The sequence below is a fragment of the Octopus sinensis genome, linkage group LG14 (assembly GCF_006345805.1).
Source record: "Octopus sinensis linkage group LG14, ASM634580v1, whole genome shotgun sequence".
NCBI classification, from domain to species: Eukaryota; Metazoa; Mollusca; class Cephalopoda; order Octopoda; family Octopodidae; genus Octopus; species Octopus sinensis.
Window position 1 is genome coordinate 57,991,706 of NC_043010.1, and position 18,934 is coordinate 58,010,639.

Below are 18,934 nucleotides of genomic sequence, written 5' to 3' on the forward strand. Positions count from 1 at the left end.
ACCACTTTTTTATAACATTCCTTTCTGATGTCCAATCTGTGGACTTGTCTGTATATTGTTGGAGGGATTAAAGTCTTACGAGACACATTCATAACAGAACTAAAGCATCAGAAAAGGGAAAAATGCTATTTAGACCTTACTAGATCAGAATTAAAAGGAGAATCCATCATCATCATCATTAATTATTATTATTATTGAGGGAGAAAGCAGCATACACCATCAAAGTGACACTGAGATACAAATATACGAAGCCCAGTATACCCATCATGACTACCCGTCTGATGAGGGTACACCAGACACTTGCAGCACAGTCACATGTGCGACATGGTAATCTCATATCAAGGTAAACAGTGCATAACCTTGCAGATGGGTTCCAGTTGGAATTTTCTTCAAGTCGAGTAACCCAGTTCACTCAAAAGGTCCCTGAACAAGAGTTGTTTAAGGATGTTGACTGAAACACCCATGTTTCCAAAAGTGAATTATTCAAAACCCCAAAGAATTCCTCTCAACACATGGCTATGATGCTCCCCCACTACTTCTACTCGTGGTCAGAGATGCACATATCATGAGCCACAAAGGGACCTGGTCAACTGGTTAAGGTCAAACAACTGACAAGCAAATCTGTGGTATTGGGCAGAATGTTTGTTGTAGTCCATCTTTTACATCAAGACAAAACAATGTACATGATAATACTTCCAATCAGTTAAGATCAGAAGCCATGACAGCCACAGCCTGCTACTGCAGTGCCACCTATCTTTCATTACTGTTATCATTTTTAACATTTGTGGTAGGGTGGGAAATGCTTTCCAACATTGCATTTCACAAACTGAGATATGGACACACCAACACCAGTTGCCAAGTGATGGTGGGGGAGGGGCAAAGACAGACACACACACATGTATGTATGTGTGTGTGTATATATATATATATATATATATTGCATGTGTATATGTATACACACACATGCACACAGTGAAACAGTCAAACTGATTGAAAAATTGCACAAAGGGTAGCAATTTGAAAAATCACATAGAAATGGTGGGGAGAGGTGGTGGTGGTGGTGGTGGTGGCTAGAGCGGCGGCAGTAGCATAAGAGGTGTGTTTTGGCATTGGCTGGTGCTGCTTGTACGAATTGCGTGATTTGTCCCAGGTAAATGAGAGAAATTTCAGTTACTGTGTATACAGTCTCTTGCACTGAGAAAACTGGCACATTTTGGGGTATCATGTGTGCCAACAGTAAATAAATTAAAAATCTATAAACACATGATACCTGGAACCATGTAGTTGGGAGGTTTCAGTGGTAGGACTGCAGCCATGATGGAGCACCATTTCAATTTATTTTCTTCTGGCTTTGTCATCACTTTATGGCTAGAAGTTGGTCAGTGATGGAGTTGGTAGCAACTGACCTCCTCTGAGTGCATCCCTGAATGGCTGACCAGTCCGGTATTTTTGTTAGTGTTACCAATTTTTTTTGTTTTGTTTAATGTTTCACTAGAGGTTCCTTTTATATTTCTGATTCTGTTTGGCAGGCAGTTGAACAGTTGAGGATCCCTGAATATTAGACTCGTACAATAAAGTGTTCTTGCTTGGGATTTCGAAGGTGGAATATCTGGTGACATATCACACACTGTGTTGGAGTGAGAGAGAGAAGGACATTTGGGGCCAGGTCCTTTTGGATGAAGATCACTATTTCTCCTCATTTCTCCTCATATTCTGTAGTCAATTCTGACAGATGTAATTCCACATCCAATATGTCTGGGGTCAGGGACGTTTCACTTCATGCTTCACATATTGGTTTTTCTCGCTCTAACAAGGTTCCTCTTGCTGTGCAAGGTCCCTCTCACTGTAACAAGGTCTCTCTCACTGTAATAAGGTCTCTCTTGCTGTACCAAGGTCACGCTCGCTGTAACAAGGTCTCTCTTGCTTTAACAAGGTCTCTCTAGCTCTAACAAGGTCTCTCTCTCACTGTAACAAGGTCTCTCTAGCTCTATCAAGGTCTCTCTCGTTCTACTAAGGTGTCTTTCGCTGTACCAAGGTCACGCTCACTGTAACAAGGTTTTTCTCACTGTGCAAGGTCCCTCTCATTGTAACAAGGTCTCTCTAGCTCTATCAAGGTCTCTCTCGCTGTACCAAGGTCACGCTCACTGTAACAAGGTTTTTCTCACTGTGCAAGGTATCTCTCGCTGTAACAAGGTCTCTCTCGTTCTAACAAGGTCTCTCTAGCTCTAACAAGGTCTCTCTCGTTCTAACAAGGTCTCTCTCATTCTACAAGGTCTCTCTTGCTGTGCAAGGTGTCTAAGATATGATACTTTTGTTCGATTTGTGAAGTGTGAAAGACTTTGTATATTTTGCAATGTTATTGATTTGAGTTTGTGGGTCTATGACAACAATGGTGTGGTTGTGCACTGGGGTAACAACCGTGGTTGGTGCTGTGTGAGAGTTAGAAGGCTTTTTAATTTTTTTTGCCAGATTCATCATGGCTAAATAGGGATTTTCTTGTTTCGGGAGGAGTTGTTGTCTGGGGTTGGTATGGTTGCACTGTTGAATATGGTTATAGTTATATGGTTTGCGCCTGTTGGTTTTACTATTGTACCCAGCAGATACCTTGGGTGACTTCGGGGTTTTGATGAAAGTCATCGCTGCCACTGCAAGGGATGTTTCTACTGTAGATTTGGTGGTGGTTTAGTATCATGCTTTTACTAATGCATCGAGTCCCTGGAAGACGAGTGAAGGGATAATCTTTTATGTTAGGAGTAGCAACAGATTTTAGGATTCCAGGCTACATGCGGAGAAGTTATCAAGTGTGATTTAGTATGGTTTGGTGTTGGCTGGTGCTGCTTGTATGAATTGTTTGTCTTGTCCGAGGTAAATGGTTGAAGTTACAGTCACTGTGTATGCATAGTCTCTCGCATTGAGAATAGCGACATATTTTGGGGTTTCGTGTGTTCATGGTTTTACTTTATTTACACACAATGGCAAGGGTAATAAAAGACTATGATGATGAAGGGTCACTTGTGGTACCAGAGGAAGCTGAACTGTGAAGGGCTCTTGATTGTGGAGCTTAATAGTCCATCAATTGTGCTAGTATTGAGGAGTGGCTGTCGTTTATATATATAAAATATATATAACTTATATATAAGGGCTAAAGAAAATTATTTCAATGCCAATATGCTGATAACAGACATTTAAATCGTCAATTTCCACATATTATTTACTTGCTACAAAAAAAAACACAAAGAACTGAAATCGGGGAAGCCGGTCGATAGAATTTTTTGAAAAGTTCGTTATTTCTATATTGAATCAATTTCGGAATTAATCTCATAAAAGATTCTTTCCTCTTCAGTAGAACATATGAAAGGATATAAATTATATATATATATATATATATATATAAATATATATAAACACACAAAAGTTAAGGAATGGAGCAGATGAGATCCCAGCTACATATGTAGATAAGATCCAGAAATATATGTAGCCTGGGTCTTATCTATTCCATTCCTTAACTCTTGTAGCCTTATTTGCATACCTGACAACCCTGGTTATCTACCATGAAATATATATATATATATATATGTATAAAAAAAACATTTCAGCTTATCATACTTCTGTACCAAAAAATCCACATCCTTCCATCTCAATAAACTGCTATTGTTCATGAAAGTTGTTTTTTATATTTACTACAGATTGCTTGAAGCTAGCTTGCACCCTACATCTTGATCTTTGGATCTTACACACACACACACACATATATATATATATATTGGTTCCACCCATGCCAGCATGGTAGGTGGACATTAAACGATGATGATGATATATAAATATATGATTTAATTTTTTAATGTTGATGCTTTTACTTCAGTAATAGGGGGTGCATTTGTACCCCTTGCATCCCCAATTCCCGGCCGCTTTGCTGTAAGCCAGATTGGCTATAATAAAGGAATTATGCATAGTGACCCCTATTTTTACTTGTCTCTTTATATATCTCTCTGTAAAAACCAGTTTATTTGAAGCCCACCCACGTATTTTCAATAGAGAATTGTGATGAACCCTAAGTTTGGATTCTACCGAAAGACCACTTGGAGTTCTTCACTAATCTAAGTAATATTGTTAGCCTGGGGTGCTGACAGGGAGCAGAGCTTATCGAGTATTTTGTCCAGATTAATAACCCCTCACTATTTGTTAACCAATCGTGGCCGCTGCCAGACTCCCCTGGCACCCGTGCCGGTGGCACGTAAAAAGCACCAACTACAATCACGGAGTGGTTGGCGTTAGGAAGGGCATCAAACTGTAGAAACACTGCAGCCTTCTGGCTTCCCAGATCCCCGGTCGAACCGTCCAACCCGTGCTAGCACGGAAAACGGACGTTAAACGATGATGATGATGATGAACTGCGTGACTTTGGCATAGCTGGAAAACTTGGAGAGAGGTTACATGACTTCCTGAAAAATAGGAGTCAGACAGTTGTGGCTAATGGAGCCACCTCTATGAACACACAAATAGTGAGCGGTGTTCCACAGGGCACTGTCTTGGGACTACTGCTTTTAATAGTGGCCCTCTCAGATATGCCCTTAAATGCCTGGATAGCCACTCTGGCGAGCTATGCAGATGATACAAAAGTCTTGCAGAAAATACAGAACCCCAGAGATATTGCACATCTGCAGCAGGAGTTGGACTCAGTTTACAGATGGGCTGAGGATAATAATATGCAATTCAATGCTGAAAAATTCCAAGCCCTGTACTACCAGCATCCAAAACTGAATATGAAACTTACAGGGTACACCGGTCCACAGGGAATTTCAATCCCAGAGCCTAAGTCAGTGAGGGACCTAGGTATCGACATGAGTGATGATACCTCTTTCCAAGTGCACATTACCAGGATGGCGACAAAGAGCAGACAACTGGCTGGATGGATCCTAAGAACATTCAGAACCAGAGATAAGGAAACCATGATGGTCCTTGCGGACATTTATCCTCAGCCACCTGGATTACTGCTCACAGCTATGGTCACCCACCAGTGTGAAATTATCAGCGGACCTTGAAGCAATTCAGAGAAGCTTCACAAAGAAGATCGTCTCTTTGCAACTGCTCAGCTACTGGGAAAGGTTGAAACAGCTAAGACTCTACTCCCTGGAGAGAAGACGCAAGAGGGATGCAGTAATATATATCTGGAAGATCCTGGAAGGAATTGTGCCAAATTTTGGCATTGAAAGCTACACCAATGCTAGAACGGGACAACACTACATAGTGCCAAAGATCCCAGCAATGCCATCACGCTTCAGGACCAGTTACTGCAATAGCCTGGGTTTCAAGGGCACACAGCTTTTTAATATTCTCCCAAAGTCTGAGGAACTTGCACAAAGTAGATGTAGGGGGTTTTAAATCAAAGCTGGACCTCATCCTGTCAAGAGTCCCAGATGAACCTACCTCACTGCAAGAGGTGCAAATGAGGGTAGCTATATCAAACTCCATTCTTCCCCAAGTACCACATACTAGAGGAGGGTCTTAGTAATAACAGTGTAGCAAAACGGCGGTGCATCAGCATGGCCGCAGCTCTGAGCTGAAACTAGAGAAAGAGAAAAAAAAAATGTATACACACACACACACACATATACATAAATGTGTGTTTATATATATATATATATATATATATATATATACTGCAAATAAGAAAGTGGAGAGGATACAAAAATGACATACATCAGCCAGTAAACATACTTGAATGTCTACCGGCTGATATATGACACTCAACTAAGAGATTGCCACACAATGACGAGCACTTGGGTATGAATAATTGGGTACCCTACCAGCAATATATATTGGATAAGTACCATCCCTTAGTTGGTTGGTTTAACAACCTCCAACTCACACAGATTTTGTGAGTGTGTGTGTGTGTGTATATATATATGAGGGTGAGTCAAAAAGTAATGTCATTTTGTTTAGGACAGATATAATTGCCAATACAGGAACATGTATCATACATCAAAATGGAGCTGGTCCTGATCCTCTGTGGATCACATCCCTACTTATCAACATAGTCACTGTTTCCCTCAATAGCAATGTTCCACCTTTGAATTAGAGCATGTATCCCTGTCCCGTAAAATTCTGTTGATTGTTCTTTGAGACACTTCTTCACTACAGTTTTCACTTCCTCGTCACTGGAATAATGCTTGCCTTTCAAACCCTCTTTCATGGGGCCAAAGAGATGATGGTCTGAAGGTGCTAAATTATTCCAGTGACGAGGAAGTGAAAACTGAAGTGAAGAAGTGGCTCAAAGAACAGTCAACAGAATTTTATGGGGCAGGGATACATGCTCTCATTTGAAGGTGGAACATTGCTATTGAGAGAAACGGTGACTATGTTGAGAAGTAGGGATGTGATCCACAGAGGACCAGCTTCATTTTGATGTATGATACATGTTCCTGTGTTGATAATTATATCTGTGCTAAACAAAATGACATTACTTTTTCACTCACCCTCGTGTGTGTGTGTGTGTGTGTGTTTGTGTGTGTGTATATATGTATATCTATCTCTCTCTCTCTCTATATATATATATATACACACACACACGTATCTTTACACCCATATATAAATATATACACTTGTCCATATAGAGATCCCAACCCTCTGTCACTTCTACCATTTCACTATATGTTTCATCAGGGGTCTTCAAGTCCTCTTCTCTCCCACAACCAATCATAAAAAGTCAGGGTGGGGAAAGTGGAATTCTTTGTTGTCATTAAAGAGTTCCTTCAAATTTCTGCAACCCATTTTTTATTCTGGCTCCTTTTAGAGCCCCCAGCTTTTCTCTTAATTAGGTTACCATAGTTACAAAAGCAATGAATGATGTCTGGGGGAGACTTTCCAAGCATTTTAGGGAATATGATGTAAATGTACATCATGTGTGTGCATGTACATGTAAGTATACATACATGTACATATGTGTGTACATACACATATACATACACACAGTCATCATCATCCTCATGGAACATCTGCTTTCCATGCTGGCATGGGTTGGACAATTCAACAGGGATCCAAAAACCAAAGACCCGTATCAGGCTCTAATGTCTGTTTCTTGTTTGGTTTCCACAGCTGGGTGCCATTCTTAATGCCAACCATTTTACAGAGTCTACTGAGAACGTTTTATGTGGCACCAACCCCAGTGAGGCTACCTTGCACATAGCGAAACCAAGGGCCTAAAGGGGACCCCTATAACTGAGAGAGAGAGAGAGAGATGATTTTTTTGGCAATATGGTGAGAAAGAGCAGGGTATGGTGAGAGGATCAGTGTTGTAGTTGTGAGAGAGTAGTAGTGAAGAGAGTGACAGTTGAAGGAAGAGGGGCAAAGGAAGAGGGAACTGATGGGATTGAAATGAGAAAGGGAGTGAGAAGGGAGTGGTGAGGCTGATGAGGTGTGTTGTGTGCAGGTGTGTCCAGGGCCATCATCCTACATTATGATATTGTTCATTCATACTCACCGTTATAACATTGGATGGATGGAAAGAGCGGAAGAAGGGAGCATGGATGAAAGAAAAGAGGTAGAAAGAGAGAGAGAGAGATGGTTGGGTGCGGGGGGGGGCAAGCAAGTAAGCATGGTGAGATGAGAGCTATGGTCGATAGAGTGATAGCTGAGGTGAACAGGGAAACAGAAGGTGGACAGAGACAGAGTGATGAGGAAGGAGCAACAGAATCTCTCACACAAAGGTTGAGTGAAGGATGATTGGGTGGTATGCAGGGTGGCCAGTCATAGTGTGGTGGGGGAGATAAGTGCCGGAGGGGTATGAGTGAGGGAGAGATGAGATGATCGAAGTGAATAAGAAAATGGATGAAAGAGGGTGCAGAGGGTAGCAGGAAATATAGGCTTGGCAGGATATAGATATATACACATGTACATACCAATACACATATACACTTGTGTGTGTATGTATATATATATATATATATACACATACACACATACACCCACACATATACATATATGCATTTACACCAATGCATATAAATATACACACATGTGCCCATATAGAGATCCTAGGCTTTCTATCATTACTGTAGTTTCCCCCATGGCTCGTCAGATCTTCGTCCCTCCCCAACTGGTCACTACAGCTTTTTGTCATCTCTGTTGCAAGATGCAGTGTCACAACTTCATTATATGTTTTTTCCCCCAGTTGCCTTCTTGGAGTGCAACAGTGTTTATTCTTCACATCACATCCCCCATAACCAGGGCCTCTCTTGCACACCCCATCTCATTCCTTTTAGACACAACTTTCTTCTCAGCTCATTTCCACTTTGCTGTTCAGACACATCCAGGGGAGAAGGTTTATTTCATTTCTTTCCAGTCGATGCAGACTTTCTGCATCCAAAGCATTACCATGCAGCATCACAGTCCTAGCACAAGCATCCTACAATCTACCTTTCACTCTGAGGGAGAGGCAAAGGTCTTCACTACAAGCAGAATTTATAGTAGCACCCTGAACTTTTCCCACCCCATTCCTTCCTTGGCTACTTTATTCACAGAACAACCACCTCCACTGCAAGTCATAGCATATAAAAAAACAAAAATTACCAGTTGTCTCCATAGAAGCATCTGGGTATTTCTCAGAATCTATTTCTGGTGTATTCCTATTGCATCAACACATCTATCACACACAAAGCTTACTTGGTTAGTGTGTCTATGAATCCATTACATCTCTTGGATGTCCCTAACTCACACTGGATACACTTTGTCTTCACACATCTTCTCAACAGATCAAGCAAGGTCATCTCCCTCAACATACCAGACTTCTATCTTCTTTACTATTTCCTAACACCTCAGTCTTTGTTAAATTCACTTTTGGGCCTCACAATTCTAGATTTTACTTCCATGCTTGGAATTTCTTCTATAATTCCGCCAGAGATTTAACTATAAGAAGCTGATGGTCAGCATAAAGGATTTCCTTTGGACAGCTGGTCTTAGACTCTTCTTTGATGACCGGTAGGACAATAACAAATAGAAGACGCTTGAAGACTGAATTGTCAGTGGATTCCTGTCTCCACACTAAATTCATTGCAGACCTCTTGCTAAATCTCACATCACACCTTCCTTTGCAGCTTTTATAAGTTATTCATCTACAACCAATTTCCTCAGTGGCCACCAAATTACTAGGCATAGCACCTGGTCAAAGGCCTTCTCCAGGTCAACGAATGTCAGATTCAGTGCTTTACTCTTAGCCAAGTACTTCTCTGGTTGTTTCCTCATTACAAGGATTGCCTGTGGGGGGCGACCAGTTCCACAGACTTCTCCCATCTTGTTTCCTTTTACTGGTTTTTTTCTTCTGTTTTTTACACACACATATATCCATATGTATGTGTGAGTGTGTATATATATTACAAAACAAAAGCAAAAGCAGTGGGAATGAGAATACGTAATATGTTCACATGCATATGTATATAGGTATGCGTGTGTGTTTGTGTTTGTATGTGTGTTTGCATCTATGTTTGATATTGTAAATATATGCATTACATTTACATGGATGTGAATGTGTGTATATATATATATATGTGTGTGTGTGTGTATATATATACAGAGAGAGAGAGAGAGAGATGTATCTATATATATATATATATAGAGAGAGAGAGAGAGAGATGTATCTGTATATATATGTATATGTGTATATATATGTATGTATATGTGAATATATGTACGTATATGTGTATATATGTATGTATATGTGTATGTATGTATATATATATATTTATGTATATTCATGTGTGTATATATATATGTATATATATATATCTATATATATATGCATGTATATGTGTATATATACATATATGTATGTATACATGTATATATACATATATGTATGTATACGTGTATATATACATATATGTATGCATATGTGTATATATACATATATGTATGCATATGTGTGTGTATATATATATATGTACGTATATGTGTGTGTATATATATATATGTGTGTGTGTGTATTCTTATACATGTATGCATATAACCATGTCTGTCTGTCTATATATATATATATAGATTATATATACACAGTGTTATCTGTGTTAGTTGGAGACTGCTCAGGTCTCTTTGTCTTGTGATGTTGTCATAGTAACAGCCGCCACCCCCACACCACCCCCACTACTATCATACCTGCACTCACCTTTTTATTATAAACACCTACCTATCATACACACATACTCACAACATAAATATATATATATACATAAGAGATATGTATGTATGTATGTATGTATTATATTTAATGGACTTCACTGTGAATGGGATGTGATAAGCTATCCAATTACCATATTAACACTGGTATTGAGTAATGGTATTGTGCTGGTGGTGGTGGTGGTGGTCTAATCACACCCACCCACATCCCAGGTCAGCTGTGATGCAGCCATTCCTGTGGTGACCAACACCTCTGTTATCTAAGTCACTTCAATCTGTAGATTGGGGATGATGTAAGGAAAATATGACTGCTGTTTCTAGCACTTCTGACCTTATAAGCTACCTAGTTGCTGTTGTAGTGGTGGTGGTGTTGTCTCATGATGGTACAGAGGTTGTATTTGTGGTATATGATAGTGTTGTATGTGCTAGTATAGTGAATAGTGGTATGTTGGTATAGTATATAGTAGCATCTGAAATAGTGGCTATATATATATTTACACACACACTTACACATATACGGTAGTGTTATGTGTAGTGGCATTGAGTATTGGTTAGGAGTGGTTACTGCTATAGCCCATACAACAATTGCTCTTGTGGTAGTTGTGGTGATAGGTGAAGTAACTGTTGTATTTTTGTTGTACTAGTGGATGTAGTGTAGTGGTGGTTGCGATTGTGGTATCTCTGCTGTGGTTGCTGTGATGTTCTGGTGGTAGTGTAGTTCTGTTCTTTTTTTTTTTTGCTGGAGTGGTTACTGTCATAATGTCATAGTTGTTGCTACTGTTACAGTACATGGTGTTTGATGTTGTATTGGCTGTGATGCAAATGGTGGTTGATGTAAGAAGTAGTAGTGGTAGTAGTGGTGATAATACTGGGGAAGAAGAAGAAGAAGAAGAAGTGAAGTTCCATCTGTAGAGTAAGATCAAGTGACAATAGAGGTAGAAGGAGAGAGAGAGAGAGAGAGAGAGACTGTTAGACAGAGACAGTAACTGAGATAGAAAGAGTGAAAGAGATAGGGAGATAGAGAGAGAGAGAATAATTAAAGAGAAGGTGGCTAAAGTGTGCCAGGAGGAGAGACACTTCTCCAACAACAACAACAACAATGACAACATCAACAACAACAACAACAAGGAAGTGAAGAAGGAATAAATCTTACTTGTTCAGTTGTGTCCATGTTTTTATATATCCTGTGTAATGGTGATGACGGCGGCGGCGGCGGCAGCGGATGAGGTGGAGGAGGAGGAGGAAGAGGAGGAGACGGTAGCGTAACGGAGGGGAGTAGGGAAGTGGTAGGGGTGTGTGGTAGTGTTTAGTGATGGTAGTGAGGGGGATGCTGGGTGTCATGTGCCATGTACTATGTGGAGGTGGTGATGGTGATGGTAGTGGTGGTGCTGAGGTGTCTAGTGGTAATTTAGTGTTGTCGGTGTGTGGTGGTGATGGTGAGGGATCCTGTGGTGGTGGTGGTAGTGGTGACGTGTAGTGCAAGGATAGTGTTGTTAGGTGCGATGGTCTAGTGGTATGTAGTGGCAGAAGCGTAGCGGTGTCTAGGGATGGTATTGGTGTAGTGTTGTATTAGTGTAGTTGTCTGTGGTGGTGTTGGTGGTGTAATGTAGTCTACTGCAGTGTGGTGTGGTGTAGTGTTGGATTCCTGTCTGGTGGTTGTTCTCAGAAGCGTGTGTGTGTATGTGTATATGCGTGCATATGCATATATATATACATATATATATACATATATATATACGTGAGCATGTGCTTGTGTTGGGAGGGGGCAGGGGTAGGGGAATGTATTTTCACTGTGGTTATTATTCAGCCCCAGGGGGTCAGCCCTGATCAGGCAGACCTAGGATCAAAGGTAATCCAACTGTGACCATCCTGATGATTTTTAGGGATATCTAGGACTACATTATCTAATGCGTCCGTTCATTTCTTTTTTTTGTTTCTTCAGACAATAGAATGTGATTTGAGGGTGATTTGGCTGCTATTCCTATCAGGCCGGTTGAGTGACACGCAGTGGCTTTCTCCGTAATGCATGTATGCATAATATATATATATATATATATATGTGTGTGTGTGTGTGTGCATGTATATATATATCTTTATACATATATATACATATATATATATCCCGGTGTGAAGTTTGTCTGTGACTGTTAACTGTTCTTGTGACTGTAGTACAACTCAGTACAGTGGAGAGAGATGGAGAGCAAGAAGGCAAGGAGAGAGAGAGAAAGAGATGGTGATAGACAAACAGAGAGGAATATAAGCTTATATGTATATATATGTATGTATACACAGACAGACAGATGTAGAGATGATGGAGAGTAAGAAGACAAGAGGAGAGAGAGACAGAGGCAGAAAGAGAAGGAGAGACAGAGAGACAGAGAGACCGGCAGAGGAAGAGTCTGAAAGAATTATGGATAAACAGAAGGAGAAAGAGAGCAAGTAGAGAGCAAGAAGAGATGGAGAGGTGCATGTGAGGAAAGAGGTGGGTGGAGATGTGTGAAGTGGAGAAGAGTGGGGCGAAGTGGTCAGGCGACAGTAAAGCTCAGACCGACAGTGGTATATGCATACACACACACACACACACACATATATATATAGGTGCACACATACATACTTACATATTGTGTATGCATGCATACACACAGATATAATCACAGCTATAATACAAAGTAATGGGGGATACACTACTGAACATTATATATATATATATATATGTATGTATATATATGTATGTATATACTTGTGTATGTATGTATATTTATGAGTGCATGTATGTGAGTAACTGACTATGAACAACATACAAATGACACATTAATAAATATATATAATCACATACACACATACCTATATATACATACATATATACACAAACACACACTCGCACACACATATATATATATGTATGTATATATAATTTGCGGATAAACCTAATCTTGAATGTGAGATATAGTTTATGTATTTTTACTAAATGTGGATATTGATAGAAACTGGCATCTCTCTCTCTCTCTCTCTCCTTCTTTCTTTCTCCCTCATGATATATATGTACACACACACACACACACAATAATATAAATATATATGCACACATACGTATGTATGCCTGTTTGTGCCTTTCTATATTCAAACACAATGTACAACCACACTAACACATGCCATTCTGTGTATAAGCAATTGACTGATTTCTCTATTTTACTGCATTTTTACACTAAAAAATACACATGTATGTATGTGTGTATATCTATATCTATGTATGTATATATGTGTATGTATGTATGTATGTATGTATGTATATATATGTATATGTGTATATATATATGTGTATGTATATATATGTATGTATATATATATATGTGTATATACGTGTGTATATATGTGTGTATATATATATGTGTATATATATGTATATATATATGTGTGCATATATATGTAGATGTATGTATCTTTACGTATGTATATGTACGTATACGTGTATATGTATGTATTTATATGAATGTGTATATATATATATATATATATACATACATACACATATGTAGGTTTGTGCCTGTGCATGTGAGTATGTATGAGTGTCTGTGATGGAGTTATCTATACACATGGGGCTAAAGTTAAATGACCCCAATAGCATTGAACCTCAAGGAGATCCCTATATTTCCAAACCCTAATCTTTCTCAACTTCATCTGCCACATCATACATCACATCTGGCGCCTTACACTAAAACTCCCTCCGTCAATGGATCTGTCACAACATCATCCAGTTGTCTTGATCTGGCTATAGTACTTTGCAGCCAGCCCAGATCCACCCACCACGTCTGCTCATCTCACAACCCATCCATTAGTCTATCTACCTGACCACATCAGTTGATCTCTCTCTCTCTCTCTCTCACTACACTATCCGGCATTTTTAATTTACCTCATTACACATCACACCTGTTGATTTATTTATTGATCAAATTGCCTGTCCAGTCTGTCTGTATATCTGTCTGCCTACCTGTTTGTCTTTCTGTTGATCTATGGACATGTCTATCTGATAATGCAGTCTAGATAGGACATTTGTAATCCCTAGTTGAGAAAATCATGGAATATTTCCAGACCAGTGATTTCCTAATACCCTATCATACTCCATTGCTTGCAGATCTTTTGTGTAAAGTACAACACACACACACACACTTGTACACACACATTAATGGTTGTATTATGTTGAACTATGATAAGAACAATGTTTAACTGAATAATTATTTAATATATTTTGTAGAATGCATGTTTATTTTGCTTTTATAAGGATAATGAAGACAGAGGTTGCGAAGCTTTGATGTGGATGTTTTTGTCAGACTAGGCTAGCAGGCTGAAACTTCAAAGTCCCTGTCATCCCTCCTCTTGTATGCATATATATATATATATATATATATATATATATATATACATCAGCGTCGCCTCACTGGCACGTGAACAAACCATTCAAGCGAGGTCGTTGCCAGTCCTGCTGGACTGACTCCTGTGCAGGTGGCACATAAAAACCACCATTTTCGAGCGTGGCCATTGCCAGTACTGCCAGACTGGCCTTTGTGCCTGTGGCACGTAAAAGCATCCACTACACTCTTGGAGTGGTTGGCGTTAGTAAGGGCATCCAGCTGTAGAAATTCTGCCAGATCAAGATTGAAGCCTGGTGCAGCCATCTGGTTTGCCAGCCCTCAGTCAAATCGTCCAACCCATGCTAGCATGGAAAGCGGACGTTAAACGATGATGATGATCCATATACATATATATAGCATACACATATTTTTACATTTCGTATTGAGATCTACATAAAAAAATGTCTATTCTGAGAGTGTACATGTGCACACAAGCACATGCATATGTTTCTAGGGGTATATAAATATATATGCATTTGTGGATGTATATGAATATATAAAGTGTGTTGTGGAGGTGGTCGGCTATTTATGTGTGCGCATCAGTGAACTGCATTTGTCCAGCTGGGAGCCTGCTTGGGTACTCAGACCCCATCCAAACACATTCCACTCTACTCCTCTCTTCACATCTATCCATTCTCTGATGTACTGCATTGTTGTTTGAACCCCTGGACCCCAAGCTAGCCTTGTACTTTGACCTTGAAGCTCAACCTTGTTCACTGTGTCTTCACCTCACCCCCACATCTGCTCCCTAAAAGTACACTGAGAGCTGATGTTGATGGACAATTGATGATGAGAGAGGAGTCAAATAGCAATGATGGGGAATTTGACAGACAATGGTGAGGAGAAGGGGATTTGTGTAAGAGAGGTAGGCAGACAGACAGACAGACAGAGTGTGTATTTGTGTGTCTGATGAATATGATCATTATTTCATGTGAAAATGAATCAATAACACAAGTTCCCATTCTGACTGCCCATGACGTGAGCAGATTGAATATTCTTATGCTTTGACTTGGTCCTCCATCTGTGCTGACCTCACTACCATCTGTACTATGGGTACCTTTGTAGAGTGCTCTTTGTGGCAAACCTTTGTACCAAGTCCCCAATCTGAGGACAATACTCTCTTCTTCCTCCCTTCAACATCAAAGGCCCTGAAAACAGGGTTCATAAGGGGTAGTGCCCAACATCTTGGGATAATGTCTTAAAAGAGGGATGGAACTCAGGGTGTGAGTGAACTAATGACAGTATTTCACTGCTTCCTGTTTAACCAATTTTGAGGAAACGAAGGACATTGTTAACCCTGGAACAGTTTGAACTATTGATTGGGTGGTTGACAAGTTGAGACTAGGGTCAACTATATACACCTCTGTCAATGTTCTGAGTGCAAGAGATGACCAGACAAGTACTGGTAGTGACCGCTAGCAGTCTTATGGCAGTTGGGTGCAAAGGAATGGATTTTGATATCCTTAACACTTTGTATAACAACTTGGGTCACAATAATGCTGTAGACATTGAGGTGTACATGCATGTCCATTCTCTCCAAGCATCGCTAAAAACCTGGATCCGGAATTCCCAGCAGTTGTCTCATGTCTGAAGAAATCTCTAGAACACACAAGGATCAATCAATTAAATTGATCCCAGAATGCAACTGGTATTTGATGTTATCAGTTCCAGAAGTGTGAAAGCCAGACTTCCATGAGAATTGAAATCAGGCTGGAAATACCAGGAGTCTCCAGGTATTTTGTCCTACACCCTAATCATGGGCCCAAATCCTAGGCTGGGACAAATTTAAATCTAAGAATTCTGCACTGTGTCTGGAGTGGAGCCTGGAGTGGAGATTGCAGGGAAAGAGTGAGTGGTGGTTGAAGACTAAAGTATTTCAATGGGGATTAATGGTTGAAGGAATTCAGCTTGTGTTCCTATCCCTAAAAAATTGTCCCTGGCTTTGAATGAGCCTTTTTATTAATTTAGTTGTATAGCTTTATAACTGTATGTTTGTGTGTGTATATGTGTATGTATAATGTATGTATATCAATACACACACATGTATGTTTGTATATATATATATATATATGTGTGTGTGTGTATATATATATATATATATATATATATATATATATATGTATATATATACATACACATATATAAAATGTATGCACACATATATAAACCATGGTACAAGTAAAACTATTGTTATTCTTGTTAATTAATGTTTTAAATCAACATCATCATCATCGTCATTATCAACCTAATCAATTCTAACAGCAGTTATCTGGTGTTCATGGTACCTAGCAGTGGTGGTCATGGTGTGGAGGGGTAGAGGAGATGGTTTGTGGCCATTTTGTTGGGTGCTGCCAAACTAGGTCCTACATCTGAGATCCTCTCATCCTTCTACACACACACACACACACGTGTGTATATATGTATATGCATATAAATGTATGTGTGCATATATATATATTCATACATATAGATATATGCATATATGTTTGCATACATATAAACATACATGCGTACATACACACACACACACCTATGTACATTTATATACATAGCGTTATATATACATGTATAAGTCTCAATCCATTTGTTCATACATATATCATTCTCCAGAATGGACTTACACAACCACCAGTGATAATAGCAAGAGTACCTCCACCACGACCACCACCACGACCACCACCACCACCTCCACCACCACCACCACCACCTCCACCACCACCACCACTACTAACATTGTACTTGTCACTCCTATTGTTCCACTAGAAACCTGAAATCGTTCACAGACTCTCAGATATCATTTTACTCTTTCTTTGAACAGTGTGATGACGATGGGAAAGTGTATGTGGTGGGGATGCCGGGGGGGGGGATAGCGAGGAGAGAAGAAATAAGGACAATGAGGTAAAGAAGGAGAGAGAGAGAGAGAGAGCCAGAGAAAGAGAGAGAGAGAAATGTGAAGAGATCAATGAATGAAGGAAGGAAGAGGAAGGAGATAAAAGGGAGGAGTGGAAGAAGGTAAAGAGAGCAAGGAGGGTGTTCTATTTTTAGCCAACATCTAATGGAGAGTAAGGGTGCAGGGGGAAAGCGAGGGAGAGAAAGTAGGGCAGAAGTGGAGAGCATGGTATGTTGATGATGATGACGACGATGAGGATGATGGTGATGACGATGGTATTAGTGATGTTCCTGGTAGTAGTAGCAGTGGTGGTGGTGGTGGTGAATGCAGGGGTTACGGTGCAAGCAGCAGGGGTTTGGTACAGTCCAGTGGATGAGCGAGGTGGTAAGGGACTTGTATGTTGTTCCATGTGCATGCGAGCGTGTGTGTGTGTGTGTGTGTGGCAGCGGGAGCTGGAGGTGTGGCAGGAGGGGATGTTGTTATCACGTGAGCGCCAGTGACTGGGGAGGGTCGTGTACAACAACACGACGACTGCAGCCAACTCCACTGCTGCAATTGCTGGCACCAACACCACCACCACCACGACCGTCAACATCATCATCAGAATCACCACTACAACCATTATTAGAGCCACCACCACCACCACCACCATCTTCATTATCATCATGACTTCAAAACATGACATTATTTGCAAATGAGCTCAGTCTATTCAACTATGTGTGTGTATATATCAAAATGTCTATATACATATATGTGTGTGTGTGTGTAGATATATATTTATATATATACACACATATATAATTATATATATTTCTATATGTATACATGTATGTACATATATATATATACACACACACACACACACATAACGATACGTATATATATGTGTGTGTGTATAGATATGTAATATATATATATATATATATATATATGCATACATGCATATATAAACGATGATGATGATCATCATGATATATATGTGTGTGTACAAATTTATATGAAAATATTCATCATATATATTGAGAATGAAATTCATGCAAAGTCTATTTATTGAAAACAAAAAAATTTTATAGATGGATATATATATAGTATGCATATGTGTGTGAGTATGTATGTGTATATATATATATGTACATGCATGCATGTATTTGTGTATATACATACACATACATATATATATATAGATATATTTATATATATGTATATATATATCTATTTATCTATGTATGTATATATATGTGAATGGGTGTGTATAAGCTTCGATTGATTTACAGTTTATTCCATTTACATTATGCATACATACACACATATTTACGTATATTCATATATATGTATGTATGTATGCATGTATGCATAAATGTATATCATGTATGTATATATATATATATATACATATACATATATACATGTATATATGCACCAGAAATTTGTACATACATATATATTTACATGTGTGTCTGAATTGTAT

The 18,934-nt window shown here is 39.3% G+C and overlaps 1 protein-coding gene across 4 annotated transcripts in view; it reads right to left on the reverse strand.

Moving 5' to 3' along the window:
- The window catches only part of LOC115218762 (putative protocadherin beta-18), a 186,827-nt gene that overhangs the window by 52,312 nt on the left and 115,581 nt on the right, over nt 1–18,934 (reverse strand). The window contains exons 4-5 of one of the 4 annotated variants that reach the window (XR_005001946.1): nt 6,625–6,633; nt 1,616–1,627 (exon numbers count right to left, since the gene is read on the reverse strand). The exons of 2 other annotated variants lie outside the window; for them this stretch is intronic. The gene's annotated coding sequence lies outside the window, so the exon portion shown is untranslated. Of the gene's footprint in view, nt 1–1,615; nt 1,628–6,624; nt 6,634–11,320; nt 12,870–18,934 lie in introns of those variants that run through there. One more of the 4 variants, XM_036509075.1, reaches the window with a different exon arrangement.